Raw genomic sequence first — 18844 nt, forward strand, 5'->3', positions numbered from 1 at the left:
AATTCCTGAAGATTTCACTGGTGGTTGTCTCAGGAAAGATTCAAATGGAGGGAACCATGTTGTTGATTCAAGCATATTTGAAGGTTATGGGGGAAACATTGTATACAAAGAGAGTGGAGTTAGCCAGTTATTTCTAAATGTATTGATGCCTTGCAGAGAAATAAGGAGAAACTGAGAATAGTTGACAGCAGTTTTAATACCTTAAAAGGTAAGGATGAGAGTCAGAGGGCCTCTTTGGAAGCTTATAAAGAGAAAGTTATCACCCTCAGTGGGAGAGTAGACAGAGATGAGGAGAAAATGCAGAACTTAAGAGTTATGCTTGCAAATATCCAGACTATGATTAATTGCCCAGCCAAGGCATATCTCTTAGGCTAAAATGAGGACACTGTTTGAGAAAACTTGGGACTCTGAAACATAGAATGGGAACATGTAAGTGAATACCTTCAAGGATTGAGGCTTTGTAGACTTTCTTGTACAGGTGGTTCATCGCTCCCTAATAAGAGCTAGCACTTCCGCAGTCCTGGAAAACTCTTTAGAGACTTTTCTCTCTCAAGGCAATAGGTGCTCCCTTCAGGAGCTGTCCAACTCCCTTTCCTGGCTGCCAACCCAACTAGAGCTAAATCCCAGCATAATCCACCAGGAAAGTACTAGGTCTAATAAAAGAGGAAAGAGATGGCCCTGAATGAGCTACAAGAATTAGCTAGCATGTACCAGGAGGAGTCAGGAGGTAGCACTGGCACTGGATTTTGGGGATGCTTTATTACAAGGGCTGGAACATAAGAATGAATAACCATGAATCCACTGACATGGGGACAGTTTCTCAAGACATGAGATTTAACACCCTGGCAAGAACCCCAGGGGATGGGTCAAAATCTCTGCTAGGGTGGCTCTTAGAAGCTTAGAGAAAATGATGGCCAATGCTGAGCAAAGCAGAAATACCTGAACTGCATTGGCAAACAGTAAAGGAATGAATTCAAAGGTCTGAGGGAAGTGCCTCTGCTAGAATGTATAGGTTGGGCCTATACATTAGATGAGGCCAGGAGACTGCCCAGAGAGGATTATATTTCATGAAAGGGCCCAGAGGACATGATATTCCTCAAGGCCATGAAGAATGCACCAGTTAGAGAGGCACCAACATCACTAAGAAGTTCAATAGTAATCCTCCTCTGCAGGCCCGGGCTGACCATAGCAGAGACATTAGCTTGGATGGCTAATAGCAGCAAGAATGATGGTTCCCTGAAGCAATACAGACAAAGTGGCAGTGCTAACTCACCAGAAGTCAGGGTCTGAAATTATCTTAACCAGTAATGTTGGAGGGACAGCCAAGGGAGCTTGGCCTACACGAAGTGGTAGAACAGGCAAAAATAGATGAATAGCCAACAAGAGTGCTACTTAAAATCCACAATCAGAGGCAAGACTGCAAGAACAGAAAACTGAGTGTGATTGCTCAAACAAAAAAGTCATGATACTTTGCTCAGTTCTTGCCCCTGAGCCAACCTTCAGAACTGGAACCCATTGACTGAATGGACTTCCAGGTCTCTAGGAGGCAGTACCATGCAGTACCAAAAGTATATACTATGATTATATCCCCACTCCTTCCCCAAAGGGGTTTCCAGTCATTTACTCAGATGACTGCATACTTGGGATAGAGGGGAATACTAAGACACCTCAAGGACTATTAGACATAGGTCTGAATTAATATTGCTACCAGAAGACTAAAGCATCATTAGACTTCCCAGTTAGAGTAGGGGGCTTAGGGAGACCAAGTAATAAATTGAATCCTAGCGAGAGTACAGTTCACAGTGGGATGACTAGGTCCACAGACCCATTCAGTGGTCATCTTGCCATCCTGTATTGGATAATCGGATTTGAGATACTTGGAAGTGGGAATAACTTCCACATTGAGTCCTTGATCTGTATTCTAAGAGGAATCATAGTGGGACAAGCCAAGTGGAAACCTCTGAAAATACGCTTCCCCAGCAAGTACAGTATAGCAAAAACTATATTACAAACCAGGTGGGGGAAATTAGTGCCACCCTTTTAGATTTCATGGAAGTCCCCACCATCTCTCCATTTAATTTGAAGAAAATAGATGGATTCTGGATAGTGACTGTATGTTGCCATGGGCTTCACGAAGTAATAGTCCAAATTACAGCTGCTTTGTCATACTGTTGCTAGCATAGGTTAATAAAATCTCAGGTACATGGTATACAGCAATTGATTTGACAAATGTGTACTTTTCCATTCCAATTACAAAAGAGGATAAAAAACAATGGTCAAGATGAGAAGATTTATTTATCATTTTCCCCAGGGCTTTGTTAATTATCACAACCCCAGTCATAATATAGTCAGAAAAGATCAAGGCTGTCAGGATATCATGCATAACATCACTCAGATCTATTACACTGACACTATCATACTGATTGGACAGGAAGAATAAGAGGCCTTTGTTAGACACATGTGCTCAAGAGCATGGGACACAAGCCCTGCGAAGATTCAGCTACCTGACATTTCATGAAATTTTTAGGAGTCCAGTAATTAGAGGCATGCCAGGATGCCCCCTCGAAAGTACAAGACATCACTGCATCTTGAATTCTCCACCACAAAGAAGAAAGTAGTGCACCTGGTAGGGCCCAGGATTATTGCTGAGGTCCATATAGCAGGTGACACAGAAGGTTGAGAGCGGGGGTGCAGGAGAGGCATCTGCAGCAGAGGTGGGGTGCAGGAGAGGAACCTGCAGCGGGTCCAGGCTGCATTGCAAGGAGCTGTGTGGACCATCTTTTATGACAGAGCCCATGGAGTCAGAGGTATGGGCATGGATTCAGTGTCAAGTTCAAGGCCAGCCCCTGTAAGAGAATTGCCACTCAGGACCCTGGGGTTCTGGAGGAGGGCTATGCCATAAGCATCAGAGATCATATGTCTTTCTAGAAATAAGGTCTGGTGTGCTTCTAGGCCCTGGTAGAGACAGATGCTTGACTATGGGACACCAAATGACTGTGTTTCTGGGAACTGGTTGCTGTCAGACCTACCAAGCCACAGAGACAGACTCAATAGCAGTTCATCCTAAACTGAGCCTGAGCAGCACCAGAGAGCCAGAGTAAGTGCCAGAGCAGTATTCCAGACTCCTATGTTACAGTTGCCCCAGTTCACACCAATGGTTATTTGAGGAATCCTGTATAACCAGCTAGAGGAGAAGGAAAAGTGATAGCCTTGGTTTATAAATAAGTCAGGTTTAATAGTAGGTACAAATTGAGAAATGATGGAGGCTATATTGCAATCACACTAGGGATGATCTCAAAAGACAGTCGCAAGGGAAAATTTTCCCAATGGGTGGAGCTGCAAGCTATACATCAGGTCATACGGTTTTTAATTGTATGTGGAAGAAGAGTCCCAAGGACTGAATGTTTTGTCCATTCAAAATTCATGTGTTGCAGCTCTAAGTCCCAATGTGATGATATCTGGAGGTAGGAATTTGGAGAGGTAATCCTCATGATGGGATTAGTGCTCTTATCAGAGAAGGAAGAGACAGGAAAACTTTCTCTCTCTCTACGTGCACACCCTGAGGAAAGACCATGTGATGAGCACTCAGCGAGAAGGCAGCCATCTGCAAGCCAGGAAGGGAAACCTCACTAAGAACCAAATTCGCCAGCACCTTGTTCTTGGACTTACCAGTCTCCAGAACTGTGAGGAATAAGTATCTGCTGTTTAAGCCACCCAGCTTGTGATATTTTTATAGCAGCCTGAATTATAAAATATATAATTCATTGAATGTGTTGTGGCTTTGAAAAATGACTGACATCCAGAAACTGGGCAAGGGATCATGATTCTGTTGGGATGGCCCTCATCCTCCTGATCATCCATATTTGACTTATTTTGGTTTCACAGATGGAGCAATAACCTTGGTATCTGCCACTAGGAAATCTTTCTTCCAGTAACTATCTCCATAATCCTCTTCAAACTAGACCCCTGGGCGCTACTCTGACTGTATTGCTCATTCTGATAACTGTGCACACTTCGCTTCTTATGCTTAAGCACCATCACCTGATCTCTATTATTTTGAGATCTTATTATTGCTAATAGGGAACCCAGTTCTGTAACAGCATCTTATTGGCTACCCTGACCTTCAGGCAGGCACCACTAAACTTCTGGGAGTTATTGGTGTCCTTCTTGTGAGTTCATTCTTTACCACTTTGGTAAATAGAGTGTCCTTCTGACTCTCCCACAGAAAGTAGTCATTTGGATGTGTTTTCTAGCCTTATGAAATTCATTCACTCTTCCATGTCCATTTCTCTAAGCATTTTAATCTCTTCTTCACTGTTTTTCTTGATGTATTTCACCTTGACTTGGTGTGGACCATCACCTTCTTCATGTTTCTAAAAGCCACTCTAACAGAATATTAACACTATTCCACAGGATTCTTGCCAGGCTATTAAATATTGTATTATAGGAGAGTGGCCCCATACCTAGAAAGTCTTCCTTATCCAATGTTATGCTCTGCCTCTATTAATCTAGCACTCTTAGAACCCAGTCCTATACATAGTCTCAGATCTCCTGGTATATATGGTATATATTATATAGATCTTGCAGCTCCTTTGGAATATAGTCTGTTTCATCTATTAGCAGATTTAACATTTGTGTGACCATGTTATATTGTGACTTAACCCTAGTTATTGCTTTATTAAATGGTAGGGTGAATGGGGACAGATATTGAAGAGGATGTATGGTGTCATGCAAGGCTGAGATCTCTTCATGGCCTTCAATCAAGTAGAAAGTACTATTTATTCACAGGAAGGAATGGTTCACTTTGCAGGCTCAAGGGGTTCAGAGGAATTTGAGGAATGAAGATGTTTGAGTACATCAACTCAGATGTTCCCACTCAATGCCCCAGTGTCCTACTCCCTCCCAAACAGGGCTCTGATCTTCATGTAGCCAACCTCCAGAAGCCTTGCAGAACATTAAGTCCTATCCAAAACATCCATAAGATATTTGGTCGGTGACAAAATGTTCTTGATATCTGGTCCTGTTGAAAATGTCCATAAGACATTTGGTCCACATCAAAAGGTTCTTGATATTTGGCCCTGTCCAAAACTATTTGGCATGGACCAAATATGCCTATGGATGTTTTGGACAGCACCAAATGTCTGCTAACCTCTAAAAGTTTAGAATTTAAACTCATTCTCTTATAATTAAGCTCTGGATCTGAAAATCAGCTTTTCCTACCTGCCTTCTGGCTGCCAAGACAGAATCCTTTTAAATGCTGCCAAGGAATTGCAGTGGTTTTTACACCTGGCTTTTAATGGGTGTCTAATCACCCTCAGTCTTTTGACTGTCTTTCTTCAATGTTTTGATTGTCCCCAGCACCATCTACTCATTCCACTGTTCTTATATTTATTATTTCCCCTGCATTTCTCAAACCCCTGATATTTTGCACCCACCATGCATTCTTTCCCACTGGTATACCATTCTTAGTTCATCACCAGTGACTGTTATCAATTGCACTGCTATCAGACTCCATCCACCGCCAGTGATGAGGTTCTTACTGCCAGTTTGCATACGGGTAAGGTGAGGTGGTTCAACTCAAAAATCCCATTTTACAGTTGGCTTTCTCACTCCTGGCCCCAACTGTTGCTAGTTGGATTCCCCAAGAAACAGGCTCTGAAATGGATAATTGCATGTGAGAAGTTTACTGGAAAGTACTCTCCAAATCAACATTTAGGTGGGGAAGAAAGGAATCAGAATTGGGTAGAGGTTGAACTGTAATGTGTTCATTACAGAAGCCTCAGCCAATCCCATGGGGAATACTGAGGCTGAGGTGACCCTTTAGAGTTGTCCTAAATTGGGGCAAGAGAGTCAGGCCTTTATATCTCTGCATTGACCAGTTATTGGAAGCAAGCTGCTCCCAGAAAGGAAGTATGACTCAGGAAAGGTGACTTTCGCTGTGAGCAATCTCTGAGTGTGGAACTCAGGTAAAAGTCTTTAGCCACAAATACTCCTGACATCTGGAGAAAGGAGTGCTTCAGTCATGAAGGGGTAGAGATCAGAACATACAACATCCACTCAAAGCACCATTAGAAGGTTTGAAATACAAACAACAAATTGTGAGAGTTATTTGCACTAAGGATTAATGACTCTAAAATACCAGTGCTTTAACCAAATTAAAAACAAACAAAAAAGGCAAAAGCCACAATAGAAAACTGAGTAAAGGATATGAAGAGAAAATTCATGAGTAGAAAAATATATGAAAAAATAGATGCAAAGGTGTATAACTTTGCTAGCAATCTAAGATACAAATGCACACACATACATACGTGTGCATATATGTATGCATGTCATTAACAAGGATGAAAAAGGTTAATATTACATAGCATTATGAGAGGAAATAGGCTTTCTCTATATGGTTGTGTAAATTGGTGCAGCCTTTCTGGAAGGATATCTATAAGTAATATGTATCAAAATATAAAATATGCATAATTTTTTATCCAGTTGATCACACTCCTAAGAATTTATCTCATAGAGATTATCGGACAAACAGGCAAAGAAAAATATATAGGGACTATATATTACAGCCTCATGTATAAGAGAGGGCTTTCTAAATGACTTAATTGCCAATAAAGTGATTAGTCGTTTGAATGAATTTATGATACTGCCACATAAAGGAATACTCTGAAGTTATTTTAAAAATCTAAGATATGTCTGTATTGATAAGAAAGAAATCCACAGAATTACTGAGTGAAAAAATCAGATTGCAGTGTACCAGGTTTAGTATTATCTCACTGAAATAAGCTGTAACTGTAAATAAATTATATATAATTTATATGTAGATAAATTATACATACATATATACTTTTTATTTTATTATTTGTGCTTCTCTATATTATTTCTATTTTCTAAAATGAGCATTTATTTTATTTAGAACCAGAAATATATTAATTTCACCTTTAGCGTAACCATAAAATAAATCAGAAAGGGAGTCAAATGGCAGCTCCAAACTGTGAGGCACAATGAGAAAAGCAGGCAAAAATAATGGCCAGACTACTAGAGAGAGGGGAAACAAACACAAAAACAAAAAAACAAAAAGAAAAACTAGAAACTGGAAATTATTTGAAAAACACAGTAATCTGGAATTATTTTGTGCTGGAGCAAATACAGCACAACATTTCAGAGAATAAGTGATGTTCATAGGATGACTTTGAGTCACAAAGAAAACATTGTCTCATTTAATATTGTCTGCTAAGGAGACAAAGAAATGTATAGTTTTAAAATCGAGTTTCTACCCATAATTAAAACAATAAAATATGGCAGTGCCTACAGGAACAAGCTCAAGTTCTGTAGCAAATACCCTTTGTGCAGCTTCTATTCACCTCAGAACATTAGAAATGTTGATGAGTAATCCCATCTTGAATAGAATATTGAGCTAACTCCTGATTATCCATGCGTGTGGGAACCAAGAACATTTGAATCATTAAGTACCGTGAGGTTCCAGTCAACTGGAATGGAATGCCTTAAGAATTTATTTTTTTTTTTTGGCCAGGGTGGGGAGTGGCACTGGATGCTACCAGTGAAATAAAAGGAGAAGGCAAGACGAACAGATGGAAGAAGGCATCCCCCACTGAATAATCAGGAGGTAAATCAAGAACCAAATTAATAATATCCTAGGTGATCTGTGAGGGAAGGACCATGAGAAGAGATGGGAGCAGGAGGTCCCTGAAACGGGCCCTCTTAGTGAGTAGCAAAGGGTCACTGAGTGCTCTCCAGGGCTTCTCTCTCACTTGCAGCTTGTGCAGTATTAGTATCTTCTATTTTCCCCAGAATCTCAGCAACCTGGGGCCTCCAAAATCTAGCTGGGAATGGTGGGAGACACAGGAGCCTGGACCAAGGAGGTCAAGAATCCTTCAGTACATTCAGGCAGATAACAAAGAAGCCCACTATGAACTAATGCCAGTCTTGTATGGCTTCTGGCACCACCACCTACAATAGATTCAAGAGAAGTGGAGAGAATCAATCCCGCTTGGAAAATCTGAGTTGGCACAGAAACGTGCAGAGGGAAGTCTTGAAAAAGTCAACAGCATCACTGAATAAGTACAATATGGTGACTTTGGCATTTCATAAAATCAGATGTGACCTGACTTTGTATTTGGACAAAAAGGAAACTCATTAATGCACGCTGGAAGCATCTGTATTAGTTTGTTAGGGCTGCCATAACAAAGTACCAGAGATAGATAGGTTTAAAAAACAGAAACTTAAAACAATGAGAAATTATTGTAGAGCACAGGGAAGTATATTAAATATCTTATAATAACCTATAATGGAAAAGAATCTGAATATATATATATATATATATAATATTATATTAAGTGACATATGTATACCTGAATCTGAATCACTTTGAATCTGAATTACTTTGCTGTACACCTGAAACTAACACAATATTATAAACCAACTATAGTTCAATTAAAAAAAAACAGAAATTTATTTTCTCACAGTTTGGGAGGCCAGAAGTCTGAGATGAAGATGTCGACAGGATTGGTTCATCTGAGGCGTCTCTGCTTGGCTTGGAGATGCTGTCTTCTCCCTCTGTTCTCACATGGTCTTCCTTCTGTACCTGTGTATCTTTTGTTTATAAGGACACAGCTCATATTGGATTAGGGCCCATCCATATGACTTTATTTTACCTTAGTTATCTCTGTAAAGACTGCATCTCCAAATACAGTCACAGTGTAAGGTGCTAGGGGGTTAGAGCTTCAACATATGCATGGGGGCGGGAGGGCTCAACTCAACCCATAACACCATCCATAGATCTCCTCTTATTTGTATGAACAAATGTACAAAGTGCACTGTCCCTCATGCTCCAGCTCTAAGCCTCAGAGAAAAACATTGAAGAGACAAGGGGAAACCCTTGTCTCCTCTTTCAGACCATTTACTCTTTTTCAGAGTGAAGATTTGCACCACTCCAGCCTATCACATAGGCCCTCAAGATTATTCACCTTAGAGCATTTAATAATGGTCTAACATTGTGCTTGTGGGGAACACAATGAGGAATACGGCACTACAGTGGCCCTCAAGGTGCTCACTGTCTTGTAGGTTGCTAAGAGACAGACGAGTCCCAGAAGAAGGGAATGGATAGAAAAAGTGCTGGGATCACTCAGAACAGGGAAAATGCAATGACTTCCAAGTCCGATCATGTTCCTGAAGCTGAGGACCCCAAACCCCTAGAATAATGTAACTGAAGAATGAGACAACTTCACTAACAGTGATTTTACTGGCAAACCATATATCGTTACAATTGGAGTCCAGCAAAACCCCTTTCCTAAGCTGACTCTCGGAGAAAGAGGCTTCCACCAAGACTTTACAAGCTTCAAAACGAAAATAATTTTCCATGGTCCCTTCAATAGTTCTATGCTCTTCCCACTGTAATAGTCAGACACAACCAAATGCCATGGGAAGAGGGTGGCTGGCCACTGAGGTGAATTGATATGGAGAGAAACTGTAAGATCTACTGCTACAACTTTTGCCCTCTTTTGATATTCTGAATATTCTGATATTCTGTTCATATCAAATAGATAGAATATACATTATTATTCTTCCCCATATATAGCCTTTTTTACATTGAATGGAAGAGATAGCTGCATCCAAGATCTGGAGACTAATTGAATTACCAGAAACATCATGACTCAGCCAGCTGGGAAGGACAGCTAAGGAAAACCAGAATGGAAATGTCTAGCCATCTTTGGCTATACTGACTTGAACAGTTTGGATGCATGATGGCATATTTGGAGTCCTGAGAATGACTAAATGGCCAATTTTATTTACACTTGATCTTAGCCAAAAGGCTGAAAAGTGATAAATGGCCAATTTTATTTAAAAATTAGATCTCTCTATGATTTATAATATTAAATCTCAAACAGAGACATGCCACTGGGGCTTAGTGAGCTCAAGACAGGCTTTCCCTGGAATTGGCTGGACAGCAGGAGTGATGCCAGAGCAAGACCGGTGGTCCCCAAGTCCAGGTCTCATGTCTCAAACAGTATGAAATTCAGAGGCTAGCCTAGCATCTCGACGTCATCAGCCACAGATTTGCACCATTTCTCTGATGTGGGTTTGTTTTTCTAACAAGATCGTTAATTTTGGCATTCAAGAGATATGAAGTGAGCTTCTACTGTGTGCCAGAACCTATGAATAAATGCTATTGAGAAAAATAAAGCAAAATAAGGGAGTTAAGGAGTATCTGGGAGCTAGGTAGGCCTTTTTTTAAATTGAGGGCTCAGAGAAGAACTCACTGAGGAGGAGCCTGAAAAAGTTGAGGAAGTGAGTTATGTGACACTTGCAGAAAGACTGTTCCATGCCCAGGGAACAGGAAGGGCAAAACCCCTGAGGCAGGAGCGTGCCTGATGTAGATTAAGTGCAGCATAGAGATCAGGATGGTTGGATTCCATTGAACTCTAGGATGAATAGAGAGGTAAGAGAGGCAGAAGGGAGCCAGATCATGTAAGTTCACCTAGTCATTTGTAAGGACTTTGGCTATTGCTCTGAGTTTGAGGGCTCTTGAACAGAGGAATGACCAGATCTTAGTTTTTTAAAGGCTCACCCAAGCTACGGTGTTAAAATTACTCTGTTAACAGGAAAGGGCAGAGACAGTGATATCACTTAGGAGACTATTGCAATAGTCCAGGTGAGAGTTCACGGTGGGTGGGACCAGGATGAAGAGAAGATAATGGGAAGATTGTTAAGGAGGAGTCAATAACATTTGCTGATGGATTGGATAAGATTCTAAAGGTAAGATGTTTCTCTCCATTCACTGCATCACTTAAATTCTCAGTCTTTGCAGAAAGGAGCATGTCTGGAGTTCCAAGCCAGAAAGGAAATCCATGAGGTTCTGTACCTCTTAATTGATGCCTTTGAAAACCCAAGATCTAAGAAAGCATACTTAAACTGTGATGCTTGTCTTACCCTGCAGGGCACATTCAATCTAGCTTGACTTGGACACACTTAGTTTGAGGTCAATAACAATGTGGCATGCTAAATTGTTTGATAAATGTAGTTTTGCCTGGACTCTAGTGAAGCAGATAGGGAACTGAATTAAAGGCACACAAGTAAAACCCTTAGATGATAATTCCCACTAGAGTAAGTATTAACTCAAGGAGGAAATGCAATGTTATGACTTCTTCAAAGTCAAATATGCACATTTCAATCAAAGGACTCAGGGGAAATCTCATAAAATGGACAGGAAGGGTGATCCAAAGCACATGATAGCTTCATGTAGCACTTCCCAAAACGTGGAATCAGTCCTGCAAGGATTTGGGCACAGTGGGGGTAACATAGTAAATGATTTCTTTGCCAGAATAATGGGCTTTTAAAAGTTTCAGGAACTCCTCAAAAAATAAAATAATTGCCTCGCAATAGAGATCTAGTCTTGGTATGGTTTTCAAACCTGTTTCATATCTTAATAACTGAATAAAAGCAGCCTGCAATGAGGTCAGTTAAATGTTTCCCATCTTTATCACCAAGTTTCACTGACAGTAAAGGAAGTACTAACAGCAAGCCACATGGTGGTCAAAATTCAAGTCCCATCTGTCAAGAACAATGTGATATTAACTCCATGCCAGGGAAAATTGGATATTCATGAAGAAAGTGATTATGTTCTATTTTTCAAAACTTGACTAGATCTCAATCCAAGAGGCAGCAAGAGAAGAGGTGAACACTTTAGGTGGCAGACAAATTAAGGGCAAATTTTTGGTCAAAAGTCCAGAGAAGGAAGAACATGCGTATACATGACCTATGGAGAGGACTGGGAAAAGGGCACTTCCTTGAGGGCTCTCCAGAGTTTTGGTAAATTAAAAAATAAAGGAGAAAGATCATTTTACTGCACAATAGTATAAAGAGTTCTGCTAACCCGCTTCCCAGTGAACTGGTAAGAACTATACAACCAACAACAACAGTAGTAATCATTTAAAGACTCTGGAAATGGTCGTAAAGGTGAACAACAAATGAAGAAACAGAGGACTCCAAGTTTAGGAATCATAGTCACAAATTTTAAATGCCAATGTTTAATATGTTTAAGGAAATGAAACAATAGATTGAGAATTTTCTTTTTAGAATATTAGTAATAATGAAAATAATGCAATGAAAATTCTAAAGCTGAAAATACAATTACTGATAGTGAAAATAAATGGATAGGTATAACAACATATTTGTCACAGTAAGAAAGAAAATAAAGTAGGAGATAGATCAGGAGAAAATATCTAGAGTGAAGTAGAGACAAAAAGATGAAAAATACAGGGACATAGGGGATACAGGGGGAAGGTATAAGGTAGCGTAAAAGGAATCCAGGAGGAGATGAGAGAGAGAATGGAGCAAACACAATAGGTAACAACTTTCCTACAGTGACCAAGAATATTAACCCCATGGATTCAAGAATTCCTATGAACACAAGCAAGATAAAAATAAATCTATTCTAGGCATATTATATTAAAACTATTGCAGACCAAAGCAAAAGATTGAAAAAAGAAAAAAAAAAAACCTTCAAGTATTAATTTCCAATGGCTGCTGTAACAAATTACCATGAACTTGGTGGCTTAAAACAACAGAAATTTATTCCCTCACGCTTCTGGAGATCATAAGCCTGAAATCAATATCACTAGGCAAAAATCTCAGTGTCAACAGGATTATGCTCCCTCCAGATCTAGGGGAGAATCTATTCCTTGCCTTTCCCAGCTTCTGGTATCAGCCAGCATTCCTTGGTTGGTAGCTGCATCATTCCAATCTCTGCCTCTGTGATCACACTGCCTTCTTCCTTTCTATCTGTGTCAAATCTCTCTCTGCTTTTCTCTTATGAGGGCACTTGTGATTACATTTAGGGCCCATGTGGATAATCGAGGATAATCTCCGCATCTCAAGATCCTTGAATTGCCATATAAAGTAGTATATGGGATTAGGACATGGATATCTTTGTGGGGAATGGGGGCATAATTTAGCCTACCACACTTCAAAAGAGCAACAGTTAGACTGACAGCTGGATTCTCAACAGAAATTATGAAAAGCACAATATAATTATATGATGTCTGCAAAGCACAGAAGAAACATAGCATCCAATTTAGAATTCTATATCCAGAGAAAATACCCTTTAAGAATGAAGGCGAAATAAGGATATTTTCAGAAAACAAAAGCTGAGTAAATTCATCACCACCAAATCTCTCTGAAAGGCAACACTAAGAGTGATGTTTCCGGCAGAATGAAAATGATCCCAATTGGAAGCTCAAAGATACAAAGAGGAACAATGAGCAAAAGAAATGCTAAATATATGGATACATTTAAATGAATATTGATTGTATAAAATACTATAATCATTTATGGGTGTTTATATACATGAATATGTGTGTATTTTGTGTGTAATAACAATACATATAATTAAAATAAACAGCAACAAATAATTGGAAGTAGGAAGAGTTAAATGGAATTAAAATATCCTAAGTCCTTTGCATTATTAGGAAAGAGGATGTAATTACTAATTTATACAAGAATTTAAGTCAAATAAGCATAATGGAATTTCCCAGGTGTTAACACAAAAACAGAAGCACACGGATGCATAGCTTCCAAGTTACTTGGGAGAAAAATCAGGGGAAAAAAAATAGAAAGATAGGAAAATACCGGTTTGGAAATTCAGAAACACACTTCTAAATAATTCATAGGTCAAAAAACAAATCACACTTTGTCTCAGCTTCCAGTCCATTCTCTGCATCTGCGTCCTTGTTCTTGTCACTGAGTTGATCAGTACCATTTTTGGATTCCGTATATGTGAGTTAGCATACAATATTTGTCTTTCTCTTTCTGACTTACTTCACTCTGTATGACAGACTCGAGAGAGTAGCACAGACATATATATAGTACCAACTGTAAAATAGATAGCCAGTGGGAAGTTGTTGTATAACAAAGGGAGTCCAACTCGAGGATGGAAGATGCCTTAGAGGACTGGGGCAGGGAGGGTGGGGGGGGACTCGAGGGAGGGTGGAGGGGGAGTCGAGGGAGGGAGGTAATATGGGGAAATGTGTATAAAAACAGATGATTGAACTTGGTGTACCCCCCAAAAAATAATAAATAAATTTAAAAAAAAATTAAAAAAAAGAAAAAAAAAAAAACAGATGATTGAACTTGGTGTACCCCCCAAAAAATAATAAATAAACCCCCCCCCAAAAATCACAATGTAAAGTAGATAATATTTTGAATGCAATAAAAATGAAAATGCTGCATATGAAAACCTGTCACACACAGCAAAAAAGTCATTTGTAAAGAAAAAATTGATAAGTTAAATGTACATACTAGAAAAGAAAGGTGAAAGCTCAATTAGCTGAGCATTCATCCAAGGAACTGAAGAAAAGATAGAAAATTAAACTCAATGAAATCAAGGAGGATGGAAAAATAATAATAAAAACATAAATTAATGAAATAGAAAATAAACATACCATAGAGAGGAGACAAAAGCCAAGTTGGATCTTAGAAAAAAAAATACTAAAATTCATAAAAACATAGTAAGACATATTAAGAAAAAAAACAGAAAAGGTACAAACAACTGATATCAAGAATGATAAAAGGAGAAAATTAAAAGATCATGAAAGATATTAAAAACAACTTTTGCTAATAAATTTTAAAGTTTAAAATAAATTATCATATTCCTGATGAATACAGCTTATCAAAATTTACATTGGAAGGAATGTTTTAAACCTCAACAGTTACATAACTATTAAAGAAATTAAATCAGTAATTAAACATTTTCCCAGAAAGAAGTCCAGATGCAGATATCTTCATCAGTAAATTTTATCAAATATTTTTTAAAGAATTTTATTGTGGTATAATTGACATACAATAAACTGCATATATTTAAGTGTACAATTTGATTGTTTTTATTAGTAGTAATGTATATATGGCAATCCCAATCTCCCAATTCATCCCATCATCAACCCCCACTTTCCCCCCTTTGGTGTCCATATATTTGTTCTCTACATCTATGTCTCTATTTCTGCCTTGCAAACTGGTTGATCTGTACCATTTTTCTATATTCCACAATTATGAGTTAATACATGATACTTGTTTTTCTCTTTCTGACTCACTTCACTCTGTATGACAGTCCCTAGGTCCATTCATGTCTCTACAAATGACCCAATTTTGTTCAATTTTATGGCTGAGTAATATTTCATTGTATATATGTACCACATCTTCTTTATCCATTCATCTCTTGATGGACATTTGGGTTGCTTCCATGCCCTGGCTATTGTAAATAGTGCTGCAATGAACACTGGAGTACTTGTGTCTTTTTGAATTATGGTGTTCTCTGGCTATATGCCCAGCAGTGGGATTGCTGGGTCATATGGTAGTTCTATTTTTAGTTTTTCAAGGAACCTCCATACTGAGCTCCATAATGGCTGTATCAGTTTACATTCCCACCAACAGTGCAAGAGTGTTCCCTTTTCTCCACATCCTCTCCAGCATTTACTGTTTGTAGATTTTCTAATGATGCCCATTCTAACTGGTGTGAGGTGATACCTCATTGTCATTTTGATTTGCAGTTCTCTAATAATTAGTGATGCTGAGCAGCTTTTCATGTGCCTCTTGGTCATCCATATGTCTTCTTTGGAGAAATGCCTATTTAGGGCTTCTGCCCATTTTTTGTTTGGGTTGGTTTTTTTGGGGGGTTTTTTTTTTGATATTGAGCTGCATGAACTGTTTATATATTTTGGAGATTAATCCTTTGTGTGTTGATTCATTTGCAAATATTTTCTCCCATTCTGAGGGTTGTCTTTTCATCTTGTTTATAATTTCCTTTGCTGTGCACAAGCTTTGGAGTTTCATTAGATCCCACTTGTTTATTTTTGTTTTTATTTCCATTACTCTAGGAGGTGGGTGAAAAAATATCTTGCTGTGATTTATGTCTGAGTATTCTTCCTATGTTTTCCTCTAAGAGTTTTATAGTGTCTGGCCTTACATTTAGGTATTTAATCCATTCTGAGTTTGTTTTTGTATATTGTATGAGGGAGTGTTCTAATTTCATTCTTTGACATTTAGCTGTCCAGTTTTTTTAGCACCACTTATTGAAGAGGCTGCCTTTTCTCCATTGTATATCCTTGCATCCTTTGTCATAGATTAGTTGACCATAGGTGCATGGGTTTATCTCTGGGATTTCTATCCTGTTCTACTGATTTGTATTTCTGTTTTTTCTGCCAGTACCATATTGTCTTGATTTCTGTAGCTTTGTAGTATAGTCTGAAGTCAGGGAGTCTGATTCCTCCAGCTCCGTTTTTTTCCCTCAAGATTGCTTTGGCTTCTCAGGGTCTTTTGTGTCTCCATACCAATTTTAGGATTTTTTGTTTTAGTTCTGTAAAAAATGCCATTGGTAATTTGATAGGGATTGCATTGAATCTGTAGATTGCTTTGGGTAGTATAGCCATTTTCACAATATTGATTCTTCCAATCCAAGAACATGGTATATCTCTCCATCTATTTGTGTCATCTTTGATTTCTTTCATCAGTGTCTTATAGTTTTCTGAGTACAGGTCTTTTACCTCCTTAGATAGGTTTATTCCTAGTTATTTTATTCATTTGGTTGCAGTGGTGAATGGGATTGTTTCCTTAATTTCTTTTTCGGATCTTTTGCTGTTAATGTATAAGAATGCAAGAGATTTCTGTGTGTTAATTTTGTATCCTGTAACTTTACCAAATTCATTGATTAGCTCAAGTAGTTTTCTGATGGCATCTTTAGCATTTTCTATGTATAGTATCATGTCATCTGCAAACACTGACAGTTTGACTTCTTTTCCAATATGGATTCCTTTTATTTCTTTTTCTTCTCTGATTGCTGTGGTAAGGACTTCCAAAACTATGTTGAAGAGTAGTGGCAAGAGTGGACATCCTCGTCTTGTTCCTGATCTTAGAGGGAATTCATTCAGTTTTTCACCATTGAAAATGATGTTCACTGTGGGTTTGCCATATATGGCCTTTATTATGTTGAGGTAGGTTCCCTCTGTGCCCACTTTCTGAAGAGTTTTTATCATAAATGGGTTGAATTTTGTCAAAAGCTTTTTCTGCATCTATTGAGATGATCATATGGTTTTTATTATTCAATTTGTTAATATGGTGTATCACATTAATTGATTTGCATATATTGAAGAACCCTTGCATCCCTGGGATAAATCCCACTTGATCATAGTGTATGATCCTTTTACTGTGTTGTTGGATTCTGTTGGCTAGTATTTTGTTGAGGATTTTTGCATCTATATTCATCAGTGCTATTGGTCTGTAATATTCTTTTCTTTGTAGTGTCCTTGTCTGGTTTTGGTATCAGGGTGATGTTGGCCTCGTAGAATTAGTTTAGGAGTGTTCCTTCCTCTGCAATTTTTTGGAAGAGTTTGAGAAGGATGGGTGTTAGCTCTTCTCTAAATGTTTGATTGAATTCACCTGTGGAGCTATCTGGTCCTGGACTTTTGTTTGTTGGAAGGTTTTTAATCACAGTTTCAATTTTGTTACTTGCCATTGTTCTGTTCATATTTTATATAACTTCCTGATTCAGTCTTTGAAGGTTATACTTTTCTAAGAATTTGTCCATTTATTCCAGTTTGTCCATTTTATTGGTGTATAGTTACTTGTACTAGTCTCTTGTGATGTTTTTTATTTCTGCAGTGTCTGTTGTAACTTCTCCTGTTTCATTTCTAATTTTATTGATTTGAGTCCTCTCCCTCTTTTTCTTGATAAGCATGGCTAAAGGTTTGTCAATCTTGTTTATCTTTTCAAGAAACCAGTTTTAGTTTTATTGACCTTGGTGATTGTTTTCTTTGTTTCTATTTCATTTATTTCTGCTCTGGTTTTTATGATTTTTTTTTCCTTCTACTAAATTTGGGGTTTTTTTTTTTTATTCTTCTTTCTCCAGTTCCTTTAGGTGTAAGGTTAGATTGTTTATTTGGGATTTTTCTTGTTTCTTGAGGTAGGATTGTATTGCTATAAACTTCCCTCTTAGAACTGCTTTTGCTTCATCCCATAGGTTTGTTTTTTTATTTTTTTAGATTTATTTTATTATTTATTCGTTTATTTATTTTTGGCTGTGTTGGGTCTTCCTTGCTCTGCACAGGCTTTCTCTAATTGTGGTGGGTGGGGGCTACTTTTTGTTGCGGTGCACAGGCTTCTTATTGCAATGGCTTCTTTTGTTGCAGAACATGGAGTAGGTTTCAGTAGTTGCAGCACACGGGCTCAGTAGTTGTGGAGTACAGGCTCAGTAGTTGTGGCACAAGGGCTTAGTTGCTCCGTGGCATGTGAGATCTTCCTGGACCAGGGATTGAACCCATGTCTGCTGCATTGGCAGGAGGATTCTTAACCACTGTGCCACCAGGGAAGTCCCATCCCATAGGTTTTGGACTGTCATGTTTTCATTGTCATTTGTCCCTAGGTATCTTTTTGATTTCCTCTTTGATTTCTTCAGTGATCCCTTGGTTATTTAGTAGCGTATTGTTTAGTCTCCATGTGTTTATGTGTTTTACAGTTTTTTTTCCTGTGATTTATTTCTAATCTCATAGCATTGTGGTTTGACAAGATGCTTGATACAATTTCAATTATCTTAAATTTACTGAGGCTTAATTTGTGACCCAAGATGTGATCTATCCTGGAGAATGTTCTATGTGCACTTGAGAAGAAAGTGTAATCTGCTATTTTGGGGTAGAATGCCCTATAAATTTCAATTAAATCCATCTGGTCTATTGTGTCATTTAAAGCTTGTGTTTCCTTATTAATTTTCTGTCTGGATGATCTGTCCATTGGTGTAAGTGAGGTGTTAAAGTTCCCCACAATTATTGTGTTGCTGTTGATTTCC

This window comes from Hippopotamus amphibius, chromosome X, assembly GCF_030028045.1.
Source record: "Hippopotamus amphibius kiboko isolate mHipAmp2 chromosome X, mHipAmp2.hap2, whole genome shotgun sequence".
Lineage (NCBI taxonomy): Eukaryota > Metazoa > Chordata > Mammalia > Artiodactyla > Hippopotamidae > Hippopotamus > Hippopotamus amphibius.